The sequence below is a fragment of the Chelonoidis abingdonii genome, chromosome 5 (assembly GCF_003597395.2).
Source record: "Chelonoidis abingdonii isolate Lonesome George chromosome 5, CheloAbing_2.0, whole genome shotgun sequence".
NCBI classification, from domain to species: Eukaryota; Metazoa; Chordata; order Testudines; family Testudinidae; genus Chelonoidis; species Chelonoidis abingdonii.
In genome coordinates this window covers 145,450,329-145,468,062 of record NC_133773.1, presented here as the reverse complement: position 1 = coordinate 145,468,062, position 17,734 = coordinate 145,450,329, and the positions used below count along the sequence as shown (strand labels likewise).

The window sequence follows — 17,734 nt, the reverse complement described above, 5'->3', positions numbered from 1 at the left end:
TAAACACAAGAGGTTAAGGCAGAAGAGCATTTAAAAAGCAAATTAAAATAAAAAGAACATATAAAGCACCGTCTAAGAAAAAAAAGATAAGCATTAATATTTATATCCTAAGGTAATTTAAAAAAAGAGCAGTCTTAAAAAATATAGAGAACGAAAAAGACATCTAAAAGATTGCTTATAAAGAATAACGATGCTAACAAAAAAGGTGAAATTTTAACAAAGTGAGATCTGCCTAGTAACAAATGTGTAAAAAAAGAAAGCAAGGAGCTTTAATGAGAAAAGCATTAAGAAGTTAATGATTAACAACTAACAGAGTAGGGTTAAAAGAAGAAGAGGCATTTAAATAAGGCAGTGAACACCAAAAAGCTAACCAATAGTAAAAGGACTGGTTAAAAGAGTAAATTAAGGGGCAAGGGGATAAGGGAGGCAAGAGAACTGCCCTTTCCTCGTCCAAAAGGGCCAAAACTGTAATAGGCAGCAAACGTGATTAGTACTTGATCAAAGAGAAGATCTATAACCCTTTACGGCTGGGACCTTCGAGGGAAAAAAGGCAGCTCCCACCAACAGCTAACCTCATGCCTTACACTTATTTAATCTCTGCACTTAATGGATCTGACCAAATCAAGATGCCTTTGTTTTTGACAGCTGGTGTTATCTATGGTAGAAACCTCTACTTCCTTGAAACATGCGAAAGTAAGCGCAAAGATTTGTTAAAACATTGAGCGCATCTCCCCCTCACTTACCGCTCTACCTCGAACGGTAACACAGCTAACACTAAAATTCCATTCTCGAAGAAAAAGACAAAACACCAAGCAATGCGTTCTCCCACTCACATGGTAGACATACTCTATTTAACATAGGTAGTTTTAATAAAGGCTAAAAAATCTCAAGTCCCTTATTTAGCAAATTCAGTTCTTAACAGAGTCTTACCCGCACCGTATTGGTAACAGATCACGAGGAGAGAGTTTCTATCTCAAACAGCGAGGGAGTCGGGCCAAATTTTGTGATAGGAAAGCAGCTCGAACCATCCGTGTGGCTTCTGATGGAGGAACATGGTCGGCTGTACCCATGAACCCCTACCTAAACTCAGCAAAAGATATTCCAGCGATGCCAGACAATCTGCAAAGGTCACCACTGAGCCCTATCTCACCAACAGGGATGTAGCTGACTCCCCACGCCACGGGAGCAGCTGGAAGCGCGCCTGGGCCAAGGGAACTTACTGTTGAGAAACTCTGTTCTTAGACTAACATTGGTCATGTTTAGGGAGGAACAAATTTGAGCATTATGCTTTGCAGCAAAGCCCTGTTAGCCAAAAGCAGTCTCTGTGAGCAAGCGGAGGAAGAAACAGCCTTCTCTTATCCTGATCCACTGGCACTCACAAGAACCTGCTGTTCTCTGCCTAACTAAGGGACATTTCGCGCTAAACACATAATCAGCTTACAAAAATTGTATAATCAACTAAACGAGAGATGAAATCTCAATGTAATACTACTACACCAAACATGAGTTTCTACAGTAAGTCCTTGGCCAGGCGCTTCCCAGGCGTGCTCCGTTGGCCTGGAGCACAAATCCGTGGCCAGTGGACCTGCGATCAGCTCGCATCTGCACGAGGAGGATCGTAGGCAGATATAAACCCATCCATGCCTAGCCATCCCGCCTGCTTACACTACAAAAATATGGCGAGAAACCCCTGTGTTGAGAAACACGTGGTATAATATACAAGTCTAGCGGAGCTACAACACTTTCTTCTAAGAACTTTTGTAAGTAAGGGATATAGGGTCTTACTTTAAACCTTTACTTAAATTGCACATATTTATGTAAAGAGAGTTGTGAGGAGGAAGCTGCTCTACATAATGGAGGGAAAAAGGAAGTGAGCTTGAGGGTTTGCCGTTTCATTCGTATCCGAATTGAAAAGCAATAAGGCAGTTCTAATGGGCATTGCGTAATGCTAGAGAAAGTGCCGCGGAAAGGGGAGATGGATTCCATATCGTATGTAGCAAAATATTCTCTTGTAACATGAACGGTCTATGAGAACTTTCTCAGGTGAAACTAGATAGTACATTTCTATGCACACGTCCCTAAAACTGCTGGTGTCTGGCACACAGCTGTAAAAAGCACTGACTCTGCTCCATGCCATCCAAAGGCAGAAGATACAGTAGCCCGGGAGGGGTGTGTGACGCACTTGGGAGCTGCCATTTCCCAAGTTGACAGCCGTAACTAACGGTAAGAATCTCACTCTCACTGACACTCACAACCAAGTGATGCCTATCTTTGCTCCTTGCAAAGATGGGGGACTTACATATTCCCTTTTCCCTGCCCCACAAACTTCTCTCATTGTGCAACCAGTCTTTATAATGTTATCTCTTTTGTGAACCTTTGGTTAAGAGATCTCATTCATCTTACCTCACTACCACGAGCTAATTTAAAGATTATTTTCTAAATGCTTGTCCATTAAGCCTCCCTTCCTATGAGTTCTATTTTTACCAATGTGTACTAGGCAGTCATCCTACTTCTTGCGCGCTAAAACCTCTTTATGCTCGCATCCCGTGTAATTACTTTTTAAAGCATACTTGAATATTTTTCGCATTTTCATAATTTTTAAATATGCTACTTTTCACTTAATCATAACCCCAAAGTATAAGAGAGGTAGAAATTGCGTTCCTTTCTTAACGAAAACCTTTATATGTTCTCTTTATATTTAATGCTTTTTATAATGCTCTTCCTTTAACCACGTAGCACCAACTGAGTATGCTAATACGACCTTTTAATATTTATCTCAAAATTTTTGTTCTTTATAACATGCAAGACTAACTTTAAAATCATCTTTCCTTACTAAAACCTAACCAAAACTCTCTCTTTCTTAATAATCTTGCCTCTATTCTTTCAAACTACCTTTTAAAAACAAAATCTTATTTTTCTTTAAGTTCTCTCACTCTCTTCACTTTTCTCTAAACAAATAAACAAATGTATCAGCAAAAAAACAACATTCCCCCTATTCAAATATATAAAATAACATTTTTTTTCAAAAAGGTGATGGCAACAAAGCCAGTGGAATGGAGGGTGACATAAGACTAAAGAGAGAATGGAAACTGTCAGAATACAAGGTGATGACTCTATGAACTGTATACTACTCTTGGTTCTCTTTTGCCTCAAGATGGCAGATAAGAGTGATGGGTTCAACACAGTGCAGCAGATTGAGATTAAAAGCTCAGGACAAAATTCTCACTTTAAAACAATAGCGAACAAGGGACAGAATCTAATCAATTAGGGGTGGAAGGACTCAAGAGATCAACGCTAGTGCACCCCTGCTCAAAAGCAGGACCAATCCCCAAATGGCTCCCTCAAGGCATTGAAGCCCACAACCCTGGGTTTAGCAAACGAATGCTCAATACCATGAGCTATCCCACCCCCCCAACAGCTCTAGGGAGGCAGTGAGAAGATCTGTCCACTGAAGGTTTCAAAAGGCTCGCCAAACTGGATGGTTTAGACACAGAAACCTGGCAGTTCAACACGATAGACTAGATGAGCTTTTTTGGGCCCCTCTAGCTCGTATGTGGGTATGAGTATAACATCTCGTTCTGCCAGTAACAACAAGTTTAAGGTTTGCTCCTGGCCCTCACCAGGTAGTTCCCGCCGGGCCTTTCGTCTGGCTGGTATGGGGGAAGGTGCTCTTGGGATCCCCATCTGGATCTCCACAGTCTCTTTTCCCCTTTAGACCATCTATCAGGGCAACCAGGCAACCAGCTCTCCCCTGGGCAAGGGACGCTCTACCGCCCCTGCAAACTGTTGGGCCTCTCCACCAGCCGCCTATTGTCTTTCGCGAGCTCTTTGTCACCCTAAGTGGACAGCAGGCTCCATTTTACAAGTAGCTCTGCCCCACCCCAGGCTACCATCAACATTATGCTGATCAGCCATCTCAAACCATCACCTGGGGTGGGGGCTATCTGAACACTGATAGGGGCTGAAGCCCAAAATCCCCTAAAAGCCAGCCACCCTGACAGCAACCACTTGCGGGGGCCAGGGGAGGGGAACTGCTGCCAGGATCAGGCCGTGCTGGACCAGTGGTGATGCTGCAGCAGGCACAGAGATGAAATGGGCTGGGGGAGGCAGAGGCAGAATTATGTTAACTCTGACACTCCGCTCCTGCCCCTCAGCACAACTCTCTGCTGAAGTGTAAGACCTGAGCTCTGTCTTTTCAGGACCTTTCTAAAGCAAAGATATGCACAGAATTTGAAGCTCGAGCATCGGTACAGCCCCTGCTGTACGGGTTAACGAAAGCTGCACCAGTCAGAGAGTCCCCAGACAATTTCTTAATGACGAACATTTAACACACACACAGCCCCTCACAGACAGTATGCGGGACAATTTTCGAGTCCCTTCAAGCAGCGCGGTTCAGCAATAAATCTGTGGGGCCTTACAGTAGACTTTTTCGTGCTGTGCTGTCTCATTATTTCAGAGCAGGTAACAACACAACACTCACTCGTGGTGTTGGGCCACAACTTCGAGCATTCCCCTCGACCTCGCACTGATCACTTTTCCCAGTCTCTGTGGGGGCTGCAAATGTAATGTGTCCCCCCTCTGGACTCTCCACGGCTGAGAAGAATGGTGGCCTTCCTCCCCGCCCAACAACCTCAGATCTCCTCAGCAAACATGAGTCAAGCTCCGTCTGGCCACACTATTCCGTCCACAGCTAACGGACAACATCCTCCTCGCTGTCAAAGCGAGATGGGATCAGGAGCCTGTTTCCAAGGTGGTTCAGAACTGGACTGCAGCCTCACAGCAGACGACAGCTCTTAGTACCCCAATGACAGTCACCAAGCCCCCAGGACTGTCTCTACTCCCATGTTTTAACCTCCCCCCGAGCTCTGACCGGCTCCGCTCTCATGAATGTGGATCCTACAAGGCTGCTTGTCTCCTGGGAAACTTCTGTACAGCCCCAGAGAATGCGCCAAAGGCCCATGTCTAACGCTACAAAGTTATGTCGGCGTCAGCCAACCAACGTGTGTGTATCGCGGGACCTGTGCCCACTGGCTGCTTGTAGCAGTGCTGCTCGTACTCACCAGCGAGTGCTTGTTAACACAGTAACACTTTGATTCCACATGTGCCCCCTCTCATCCCATGTTATTGGCCGAGCAGTGAGCAGGGTCTGTGTCTTTGGACAGCCGAACTCCCCACCTGTGGATGGTCACAATTAGGAAAAAATGCAAGATTTGGACAGTTGTGGATGCCCAACAGGATAGAGTCAGGCTTTGGGGCGGGCGATGTGGGTGATGCCCAGGGCGCCAAACGGCGGGGGGGAGGGACGTGGTCGGAGGCAAGAGCAGGATACAGGCCGGGCCACGAACTGCCCTCAGCCTGCCCTCACCATCTTCAGTGGGATGACGCTGGAGGCCCCATGACAGACAAGCGGGCCAGGACACGACAAGGACTGCCATGGCTGGGCGGAGCTGGGGGTACCCCAGGAGAGGAGACGTCCCAGGCTTCCTCAGGCAAGCCCCTCCGTGCACAACCTCTCACAGCCTAAGCGACACGCGCGGCGGTGGTGATGCCTTACGCTCTACAAGCCCCACAGCATGAAAGGGCCATAAAAGTCGGGGCCAGGGGACTGGAACAATGGAATAGTGGGGTGCTGAGAACCTCTGAACGAAACTGTAAACCCCTGCAATGTCATGAAACTGCCTTACATCCAGGGGGTGCAGCAGCCCCCTGAAGATCCAGGCACCTAAGCCAGGTGCGCTGACAGAGAGCTGGCTTCCTCTCCTCAGGCTTTGTTTCCCCCAGCACCAATCTCCCCTCCATCCACTCCTTAGGCGGCCTCCCATAAGGCGACGTCAAGGACAAGCGATAGGTACTGAGCAGGACGACCGAGAACAGAGAATTTAGAATCAGATCTTTGGGTGATCTTAAGCTGATGTGGTAGGGAGGGGCGCTCTTTCCGCGTGTAGGTAATGTAATGTGCTGTTCTTGTGTGGGATGAGGGGATGTCTTATGTAGTATTTGTTTTGGTGTCGTATTGGTTTTTTTTATTTTTGTTGTTTATTTTACTAGATAGGTATCTTCGTACTACCCTCTGACCGGGAGAGTATGTTTTTTTTTTTTTTTTTTTTTTTTTATTTTTTTTTCTTTTATATTTGTTGTTTTTTATCTCGTTTGTTTATTTTTTTTTTAGTTTTTTTTGTTTGTTTTTTTTTTATTGTTTATGGTTGTTGTGTTAGGCATTTTTTATTTGTTTTTTTTTTGGTTTGTTATATTTTTTTTTTTTTTTTTTTTTAGATGTTTTTTTTGTGTGATCTTTTTTATTATGGGGTTTTGTTGATGTGTTTGTTTAAATTGTGATTTTTTGTTTTTTTTATATTATTTTTTGTTGTTTGTGTTGTATTTTTTTTTTGTTTTTTTTGTTTTTTTTTTTTTATTTTGTTGATTATTTTGTTCTTTTATTTTTTTGTTTTATTTTTTTTTCTTTTATTATTTTGGACTCCGCCCCGGCCTCACGCCAGGCTTCCCGCCTCCGCTCGTTCCAAGTTCATTCCACCACCGCCCCGGCCCCGCCGAAGCTCGGTTTTTTTTGTTTTGTTTTTTTTTTGTTGGTTGTTTTTTTTTTGTTTTCTGTGTTGTTTTGTTTTTTTTTTTTTTCTTTTTTTTTTTGTTTTTTTATTTTTTTTTTTTTTTTTTTTTTTTTTTTTTTTGTTTTTTTTTTTTTTTTTTTTTTTTTTTGTTGTTTTTTTTTTTTTATTTTTTTTTTTGTTTTTTTTTTTTTTTGTTTTTTTTTTTTTTTTTTTTTTGTTTTTTTGTTTTTTTTTCGCATCAGTCTCTCTTCGGGCGTCTGCTATCTCTATCTCTCTCGGGCTTTGCTGCCGTTCCCACATAGCAGCTCGCTTTTTGTTTTTTCTCCCTGCAAGCCCTGCCCCTGCCCGCTACTTTCTGTGCCCCAGCAATCGTCTATCTTCCTCCGGCTCTACTGTGCCCCTCAACCTCCGAAACGGTCTCCCGAACAGCTTATCGTACCGCCGGTTTCCCTTTCCTTTTCTTCCTTCCCTTTCTTTTCTTTTCCCCTCGCATCCTGCATCCCGCGGGGCGGGGCGGCAGTGGTGGTTTGTGTATAGCAGCGGATGTCTACTGTCCAATGAGGGTGAATCCTGGCATAACAAACAGGGGCTACGAAAGCCCAAAGGCTTGGGGTGTATCATATGAATTACATATCCTAAGCACAGATAAGTGCTGTCGATAAGTTAGCTTCAACTGGGTACTAGAGTCCCAAACAACACAGTTCCCGTAAAGTCTTCAGTCCTTTTCAGGTCTCCATCCGATTTTCACTCTGCAAACAGGATCTGATATTTTTTTTTTTTTCCTGAATAAGCGGACTTCATCATAAAAGTTATTTATAAGGTTCTTTCTCTAATCCTAAAGGACTAGCCACATTATCCCAGTCCAATTATAACTTGATCTCACCAAAAAAACATGCTAGCCCATTCTCTTATTTAACTAAGCTAAAATTTTGATTAAAAAGAAAGAGAGAGTGTTGGGTTAGAAAGATCAATTATACAAACAGAACTTGAATTCATGTTCTTGAGGTTCAGATACATGTAGAAGTTGAGCTTGCATGTAGCCAATAAAGTCTTTTATATAAGCTCCATAGGTCTAATAGTTCAATGTCCATATTCGGGTGACTCCAGCCAATCCGAGGGGATCTCTCATCGCTTCGTGGTTAAAGCGTGTCCCCTCTTGAAACCAAAGCAGATCTGCATGATGATAGAATAATCATGTCCAGGTTCGTTTTACATTTCACAGCAGCCTTTTCAGCCTGAAACAAGACAATGGACTTACTCCTTCTCCAAACATCCTGCATATAGCATATAGAGTAGATTTATCCATTAAACAGTTCTGATACAGTCACCACACTTCAAGAGAACCATTGACAATAACACTGATTTCACAGTATCTCATCTAATGTCTAAATTACCTTTTTTAGTCTTTGAATTTAACTTTTATTCAGCAATGAGTACAAGACTTGTTTGCGTAATCATGAAACCTGAGCAAACTATCTTCCCCTTCTACCCTCTAATCAATTACCTCTAACAATGCAGACTTGCATTTCAAAGCTCTGTTCATTTACAGATCTTGCTAACCAGTCCTTAAGGTTCACCCATGGGTCAGGTCAGTCGATGAGATGAGTTAATTAACTCTTTCTGGCCTGTCACCTTTCAATGAGATATTATATTATACTCATAACGTCACACCCTCCAACCACCTCTCCCCGGCATCCCACCCCATCCTTTCTCCCTCCTCCCCCTGCCCCTATCCCAGGGCTGCTGTCAGAGGGAGGCTGTAACCCACCAGGCTGCAGAAAGGACCCACAGGCCAGTGACCAGGTGCTCGGCTCAGCGCGAAGGCAGGACAATGGTGAGGGACAATATCTATGAGAACATGCCGATGATGGAAGCTGCTCCCCGGCCCAAAGGTAAGCACAAGAGGCTGCACCGGACCCTGGACTCCCGCTGGCCTCTCCTTGGCTTTGTGGTCTCTGCAGAGCATCCTGGGCAGCGATCGTTTGCTCCACTGACCACGTCCCCAGAGCTCAGCCTTGTGCTGGCCAGACAGCACCACGGGCAGAGGGCGAGGGTGCTCGGTTAGCGCTTCCCAGTGCATTCTCTCCCCTGCCAGTCCCCAATGGGAGAAGGGCACAGGGGGAGAGATGGGAGTCCCTGCACAGCATCCCAGCCTCCTGCCGGGCAGAGCTGTGCCATGGGCTGGCCAAAAAGCCATCCAGGCTCCCCCTCCCCAGCCCCCTGCCACCATCAGCCTCTCCCAGGAGGAGATCACCAGGGTCAAATCCTCACATCCCCCAGCTCTGGGGACCAGCTCCCTCTCGTCCCCCCATTTCACACTGACACCTCCTTTCCTTACCCTCTGCCCCTTCCCTTCCTCAGCACATGCATCTAACCATGAGCAGGGGTAGGGAGATGTAGCTGTGTTAGCAGAGAAGGGTTTTTCCCAGGGCTCAGGGAGGCGGGAGGGAACCTGTTCCTCCAAGGACAAGGAGGAAATAGAGCAGGAAGTGCTGACATAAGGACCAGGCTGTTTTCCTAAAGCTACCAGCACAAGGGGCCCCTCTCAGTGCTTTGGCCTGGTGACTGGGCAACAAAATGGCAGATGAAATTCAATGTTGATAAATGCAAAGTAACACACATTGGAAAACATAATCCCAACTATACCTATAACATTATGAGGTCTTGTCCACTCAGCCAACGGATCTTGAAGTCATTGTGGATAGTTCTCTGAAAACATTCACTCAATGTGCAGCAGCAGTGAAAAAAGCCATCAGAATGTTCGGAATCATTAGGAAAAAGACAGATAATTAGACAAAAAATATCATATTTCCTCTATATAAATCCATGGTACACCCACATCTTGAATACTGTGTGCAGATGTGGTTGTCCCATCTCAAAAAAGATATATTGGAATTGGAAATAAATAGGCAGCCGGTTTGAAACAAACAAAAGGAAGTATTTCTTCACACAATGCACAGTCAACCCGTTGAACTCCTTGTCAGAGGATGTTGTGAAAGTCAAAACTATAGCAGGGTTCAAAAAAGAATTAGAGAAGTTCATGGAGGACAGGTCCATCAATGGCTATTAACCAGGATGGCGCAGGGGTGTGTCCCTGGCCTCTGTTTTGCCAAGAAGCTGGGAATTATGACAGGGGCTGGATCACATTTGATGTTCTGGTTCTATTCATTCCCTGGGGCACCTGGCACTGGCAGTTGGCAGACAGAGACACTGGGACTGGATGGACCTATTGGTCTAAGACCCAGCCTGATCCATTCTTAAATGTTCTCTGTATTGATTGGGCCGGTGTTAGCTCAACAAGGCCTGCTCGGGATATGTTTATACCCTATTACCGTTCTAAGTTCAAATCCAGATAGCCGCCAACAAATGAGGGCAGCTATCTCTGACACGCTTTGAAACACAAATAGTAAAGTGCACCAGGAAAGGCCAATCAACGAACACAGACAGGAACAGAGGACCAACTCCACATTTATTGAACATACTATAGCCGTAATGAAAAGATGTGAGCCACTCCATAACAAACCAAAAACAAGATATATTGGCAATATGACGGAAAAGGTTCAGAAAAAAGCCGATCTAGGGAGCTATGGAAACAGTCTGCGAGAGACGGAGAGGTAAGTCTGAAATAGGCTCTGGGGAGTTTTCATCTGGAAAAAAGACTGACTAAGGGATGGGGATAACTGAATCTATAAATCATGACTGGGTGTGTAGAAAAGAGATAGGATAAGTGTTATTACTCTTTCTCAGAAAGAAACTAGGGGTCATCAAGTTAAATTAATAGGCAGCAGGTTTAAAAGAAAACAAAGGAAATATTCTTCACACACGCACAGTCACCCTGTGGAACTCTTTCTAAGGATGCCGTGAAGGCCAAGACCATAACAGATTCAAAAAAGAATTCTGTCCGAGTCCATCCGAAGTTACGATGGGCAGGATGTGTCCCTAGCCTCTGTTTGCCAGAAGCTGGAATGGGCAACTGGGGATAGATCACTTGTGATTCCCTGTTCTGTTCATTCCCTCTGGGCACCTGGCAGTGGACTGTTGGCAGACAGGAACTGGGCTAGATGGATCCTTTGGTCTGACCCAGTCTGGCCGTTCTCACATTCTTACATTTTGGTTGGCAGGTGTCAGCTCAACAAGAGCCTGCTCCGGGGTATGTTTATCCCCTTTGGTTTCGTGCAATCCAGTGCCGTGTGGCAGCTGTTCTGGATTTGAACACATGAAAGACCCAGGAAAGTTCGGAGGCAGGCAGGGAGCGGTGCTGATGGAAGTGGAGGGTGCGGTGAGGATGTGAGGTTCAGTGGGCAGCTGCAGCTATAGCACCGAGCTCAGCAGGCTCTCTGCAGTGACAAAGGAAAAGCTGGATATGAGTCAGCTGTGCCCTTTTTCCCAGAGAAGCTAATGTCATTTTGGGCTGTATAAGTTTGGGCATTGCCAGCAGATCGAGGGACGTGATCATTCCCTCTGTTCGAAATTGTGAGGCCTCATTTGGATACTGCGTCCAGTTTTGGGCCCCATCCTACCAAGAAGATGTGGAAAAAATTGGAAAAGAGTCCAGCGGAGGGCAACAAAAATGATTAGGGGCTGGAGCACATGACTTATGAGGAGAGGCTGAGGGAACTGGATTGTTCAGTCTGCAGAAGGAAGGAGGGGGGATTTGATAGCTGCTTTCAACTACCTGAAGGGGGTTCCAAAGAGGATGGATCTAGACTGTTCTCAGTGGTACCTGATGACAGAACAAGAGTAATGGTTCAAGTTGCAGTGGGGAAGGTATTTGGATATTAGAAAAAACATTTTCACTAGGAGGGTGGTGAAGCACTGGAATGGGCTACTTAGGGAGGTGGTGAAATCTCCTTCCTTAGAGGTTTTTAAGGTCAGGCTTGGCAAAGTCCTGGCTGGGATGATTTAGTTGGGGATTGGTCCTGCTTTGAGCAGGGGGTTGGACTAGATACCTCCTGAGGTCCCTTCCAACCCTGATATTCTGTGATTCTATGAAAACACAAGGGAAAAATGTAGTCTGCACTGGGTGACAGAGAAGCTCTTCACCGTAAAGGCTGAGAACTGTAATCTCAGTACATTAGTGAGAGGCAGCTTCACCCTTTGGTTAGTGTGAGAGAAGCCACTTCTGCAATGTAAGGGGATTATCTGAGCCTCTGAGTGTTGTCTGCTGGTTCCAGGAACCACACCCCATGGGGGAGCAGCACGAGCTAATGGCTGAGGCCCAGATCAGACAGGGAAGGGGTGCGGCAGGCTGAGACTATCAGGGAGAGGAGAATCTGACAGTCTTGTGTCTCCAAGCAGCTGCCGTTCACCATGGGGAGACCAAATCCAGAGCACACCGAGCACGCTTACTTCTGTCTACACATAGATCCTGGCTCAAATGCAGCTCTAGTTTTCTCTCTTTAATGTGCAGGGGAGACACAATCTTCGGGCTTTGCCCTGTGATTCGCCCCTTGGCTGCCTTGCAGGGAGAAGCCCAGCATCCTGGGGATGGGTTATCGCGCAGGGATGCTGTAGAAAGGCCCTTCTGAGCACACTGCTGCTGTCAGCCCCACTTTTCTCCTGCAAAGAATCATTTACCCTCATTTCACGGCCTCGTTGTATTGATATTTCATAAGTTGTTTCAGGTTCCTTTAGTCATTTAAAAATACTCCTTTGGGCCTGGACTTCACAACTCCTAAACTTCCCTCTCAAGAAATGCTTAGGCAGGGGGAAATCCTGCTCCCAGATCTCTCGCACAGGACGCCTGCCTGGCACTAGAGTCACTCCTGATTTAGGGAGGGTCACTTTTCACATTCGAGTTCCGGTCGGTTCTGACCTTATTTGGCCTCATTCCGCTGTTGCTGTTAACCACAGTCAGGGAATAGGAGGCTGAGCAGGTATTAGATTCAGGGAGTGGAGTTTCCTCGGTCAGTGGCATTTGATCTGTAACTTTCCATGGATACATTTCTTCTTCTCCTTCAAGGAAACCCTCCCGAGACATCGGTCCCTTGGTGGCACAGGGCGCGGGGCATCGTCACTCCTGTCCTTCTCCTCCTGGGTCTGGCCCTGGCCACATCCCTTCTTGCTGTGACACTTCTATGTAAGTTCAACTGCAGCTCCAAGCCCGACGTTTGCCAACTTCCATACAGGCCAGCTGGGTCGACTGGGGTGGTGGGGTGGGGACACCTCCACATTTCAGCAGAATATTGACCTCATTTCCAGTCTGTCCCTCCAAATAAATCTCCTGCTCCAGGGAGTTCGAATGGAGCTGTAAGATCTTGCCCTGCTGGTTTGATACTGACACAAACTTTCTAAGTCTAACGATGGTCCAGCACTGGCACAGGTCACCTGGGGAGGCTGTGGAACCCCCATCATGGGAGGTTTTTAAGGGCAGGTTAGACAACTACCTGTCAGGGATGGTCTGGGTGAACTTCATCCTGCCTGAGCATCAGCTCAGGGACTTCAGATCACATGTGGCAGCCCCCCATGCTCAACCTGCGCTCTGAGGGTCACGCTGGTTCCTTTCCGTATATCACCAGCATGAACCTCAGCCCCAGGCGTCCTCATGGCATAATTGAAATGCCCTACGGAAAGATCGTACAGCCCAGTGGTTCGGTCACTTGTCTGGGAGCTCAGACTGCTGGGTTTAATTCCCTGCTCTGCCAAAGAGTCCCTACCCTGGAGCCAGCAAACAGCTGAAAACAGGGAACTAGAGTGGAGAGCTCTTGGAAGAGAGGGAAGACAAGCCCCTCTTCCTTCGGAGCAGTGAGTGGCAAAGATGACTGGTGCCTCCCCATGCTGGGGGGCCACAATGTAAAGGGGAGGACACGTGACTGCCCCACGTGTCTCCTCTGCCCAGCGACCCCTGTGCCTAGCCCCCAGCGACCATGCACTATCCGCCCTGCCAGAGTTACCTGCAGGGGGTTCTGTCCTTCTCCCACTGCGCCTCCCCCCAGCACATTCAGCCACTCTCCCTGGCAGCTGGACCCAGATGAGGAGCAGGAGGGAGCCGCGTCTCATGCAGCTGAAACCGGCTGCTCCAGGTCACTGCTCTGTGCAGGACAGTAGCTGCCTGAGAGCCTGGCTGGGGGCATGGCACTGGGTCACCCCCATCGCGGCCCCGCTGCTGGGGACAGGGGCTGAGTGAGCCAGAAACATGCTGGGGGGTCAGTGGACTCCAGCTTGCTTGACCCCTGTGTCTGGTAGCCTTGCCCTGATGGGGTAGCCCCCGCCACCTCCCCAACCAGGATCTCTCAGACAGCCACTGCGCTGCACAGAGCAGTGACCCTGAAAGGCCAACATGAGAAGTGGCTGGTCCTGCCCCCTAAACTCCCTGCCCAGGCCTGGCTCTCGGGGACGGGGCCGAGCGTGCCGGAGGTCAGCATCAGTGGGAGAAGGACAAAGCCCGTCTTCCTCTTTATTCTCCTCCCCCAGCATGCCAAGCAGAAATCAAGGGGGCGCTTCACCCTGCACACACCCCCTATGCGTCTCCTCTGGCGAGTGGGTTCTGGAGAGTTTGCTGGTTTGTGGTGCTCAGTGTGCAGAGGTTGGTACAGGCCGTGAGCTGAGAGATGCAGAGCCTGTGATCACATCAGACCAGGGAAGGGGCTTCCCTGGTTAGAGGGCCAATAAAGGCAGCAAAGCTGTGGGAAAAAAGCCAGCAAATAACTGGGAACAGGGGAGTTAGCATGCAGGATTGTAATGAGAGTTTGGGGGAGGGGCGGTGGCGTTCTGATTTGTGCAATCTGGGGTTTTCTTTTTCCTCGACAGGTGCTTAGGTGGGAAGGGTGTGACAGATACATAGATAGCCATGGTTGTGGCCCAAGCAATGGAAGAGACAGTGACCAGATGACCAGATGTGGAAGCTGCGGGATGTATGTGTTCCTGGTGCAGGTACATGAAAAGAGCTTGTTTGTTTGAAGCGCCACCTGAGAGCTGATGGAAGAGAAGAGCCGAGGTCTGGAGATGCAGGTGGAAATGATGGTTGAGTTTTGAAGGGGATTCGAGCAGATGATGGAGGGAAGGCGAGAGGAGGCTGAAGGGAGAACTCAGGACTGGCAGATCCAAGCTGGATGGGAGAACGCGGAAAGCAGACTGCTGGGTGAGTAAAGTAGTCAGTGGAAAGGTGATGATGAGAACCAGGCAAAGGAAAAGACCAGCTAGTGAAGGAGAAGCAGAGCTCAGGAATAGGTTTGGTGAGTTGGAAAGTGAAGAAGGTTGCAGCAGGGAGTAGCAGAAGTTGGGAGGGCCAGGGAGAAGAGAAAAGCAGCTAGTCCTACAAGAGGAGGGGAAGAGTCAGTGTACATACCCAGAGTTCAGAGCCCCAGGTGGACAGAGGATGACTTGCAGTAGATCGCAAGGACGAACAAAAGACAAGAGGACTTGCATTAAGAAGGAACGAGAGGAAGGCTGGGGAATGGCACCAACACCAGGAAGAGGCATATCTATGTGATTGGTGACTCCTTACTGAGAAGAATGAACAGACCTGGCAGCAGAGCTGATCCAGGGAACAGAAGGGTGAGCTGTCTGCTGGGAGCTAAATAAAAATAATTACCTATATTATAGAACTGGAAGGGACCCTGAAAGGTCATCGAGTCCAGCCCCCTGCCTTCACTAGCAGGACCATGTACTGATTTTTGCCCCAGATCCCTAAGTGACCCCATCAAGAATTGGGCTCTCAACCCTGGGTTTAGTAGGCCCATACTCAAACCACTAAGCTATGCCTCCCCTTCAACACAGAGGATGTGGACCTGAGGCTGAAGAGGACCATAATAGGAGCAGGAACAAATCCACTGATTGTCCTTCATGTGGGAACAAATGATACTGCTAGATTCTTGCTGGAATGGATCAAGGGAGATGATGCCAGTCTGGGGAAGACACTTTAAGAAATGGAGGCTCAGGTGATCTCCAATGGGATTCTACCTGTCCCTAGAGGAGGAGAAAGGAGGTCAAACAAGATGATGATGATCAACAGACGGCTCAGGCAGTGGAGCTCTAAGGAGGTCTCTGGGCTGTTCGACCACTGGGAGGCATTCACAGACATAGGAGTGTTCTCATGGGACGGACTCCACCTGAGTAGGGCGGGAAATAGATTCTGGGATGGAAGGTGGCACAACTGATTAAAAGAGCTTTAAGCTTGGAATTCAGGGGAGACAGCTGAGAGATGCTCATGTAACCTCCACTTCTGATTTTAATATTGAGCAGGAGAAAATCAAGTAAGAGCAGACACAGCAAAGGAGAAAGGAACAGCAGAGGGAAGGAGAATGGACATCAAGAGAAAAGACAGTTCCCAAACCAATGATGCTAACAACCAAGTAGTAGGTGATACTGGCAGTAGCATGACTGTGCCTAATCGTGTGAGGAGCCCTGTCAATGCCGAGTGGAAACAGGATGTTAGGAATCATTAAAAAGGGGATAGAGAATAAGACTGAGAATATCTTATTGCCCTTATACAAATCCATGGTACGCCCACATCTCGAATACTGTGTACAGATGGGGTCTCCTCCCCTCAAAAAAGATATACTGGCACTAGAAAAGGTTCAGAGAAAGGCAACTAAAATGATAAGGGGTTTGGAGAGGGTCCCATATGAGGAAAGATTAAAGAGGCCACGACTCTTCAGTTTGGAAAAGAGGAGACTAAGGGGGGATATGACAGAGGTATATAAAATCATGAGTGATGTGGAGAAAGTGGATAAGGAAAAGTTATTTACTTATTCCCATAATACAAGAACTAGGGGTCACCAAATGAAATTAATAGGCAGCAGGTTTAAAACAAATAAAAGGAAGTTCTTCTTCTTTCTTCACGCACTTTGTGGAACTTCTTACCTGAGGAGGTTGTGAAGTCTACGACTCATAACAGCGTTAAAAGAGAACTGGATGAATTCATGTGAGGTTAAGTTCCACTAATCTATTAGCCAGGATGGGTAAGGAATGGTGTCCCTAGCCTCTATTTGTCAAAGGATGGAGATGGATGGCAGGAGAGAGATCACTTGGTCATTAGCCGTTGGGTTCACTCCCTCTGGGGCACCTGGGAGTGGCCACTGTCAGTAGACAGATACTGGGCTAGATGGACCTTTGGTCTGACCCGGTATAGCCGTTCTTATGTTCTTAAACAACTAAAGTATCTATACACCAATGCAAGAAGCCTGGGGGACAAAATGGAGGAACTAGATCTACTGGTGCAGAAAGTGAAACCAGATGTTACAGGAATAACAGAAACATGGTGGAATAGTAGCCAGGACTGGAGTACAGACAATGGAGAGTATGTGCCGTTCAGGAAAGACAGAAATGAAGGTGAAGGTGGTGCAGTAGCGTTGTATATTGAGGAGGAGATAGATTGACTGTAAAGAAATTAGAAGTGCTGGAATGGATAAAACAGAGTGTGTTTGGGTCAAAGTCACTTTGGAGAAGAAAGCTACCACAGGATCCCCTGAGATAGTGCTTGGGGTCTGCGACAGACCCCAGGAGTCTATATAGATATGGAAAGAGACATCTGCAATATCTTTAATGAAATATATACTCCTGGGAGCTGTGTGATTATGGGAGACTTCAACTTCCCGGATATAGATTGGAGGACAAGTGCTAATCATCATGATAGTGCCCACAATTTCCTGGCTGTGAGAGCTGACAGATTTCTTCACCACATAGTCACCAAACTAACAAGAGGTGATGCCATTTTCGACTGAGTGTTGGTGAGTCAGGAGGACCTCCAGAGAAGAACTGGCTGCAGGGACAACCTTGGTTCGCATGATCGTGAGCTAATTCAATGTCAACTAAATGGAAGGATAAACAAAGCTAGGTCTGCAGCTAGGGACCTTCATTTCAAAAGGGGAAACTTTAAAATATTAAGGCAATTAACTAGGGGAATGGACTGGGCGAAAGGACTCAAGGATCTGAAAGTGGGGGAGGCTTGGAGTTACTTTCAGTCCAAGTTGCAGAAGATCTCTGAAGCCTGCATCCCAAGCAAGGGGAAAAACTTCCAAGGGAATGATTGCGGACCAAGCTGGATGAACAAGTGTCTCACACAGGTGTGACGATGTGGTTCTGGCGGGACCCAGCTGAGAGTGCCAAATCAGGACCAATTGCTCAAACAGGGCAGTCACAGCCCAAGGCTGGGGTTTTTCCACCTCTAAGGCAAACCAAACCAGCCAGACAAAAGACTTCAGTTTCACCGCACTGGCTAACTGCAA

The 17,734-nt window shown here is 47.0% G+C and overlaps 1 protein-coding gene across 1 annotated transcript in view; it reads right to left on the bottom strand.

The window, feature by feature from the left end:
• The window catches only part of LOC142045781 (C-type lectin domain family 10 member A-like), a 182,862-nt gene that overhangs the window by 125,313 nt on the left and 39,815 nt on the right, over positions 1 to 17,734 (bottom strand). The window lies entirely within an intron of this gene.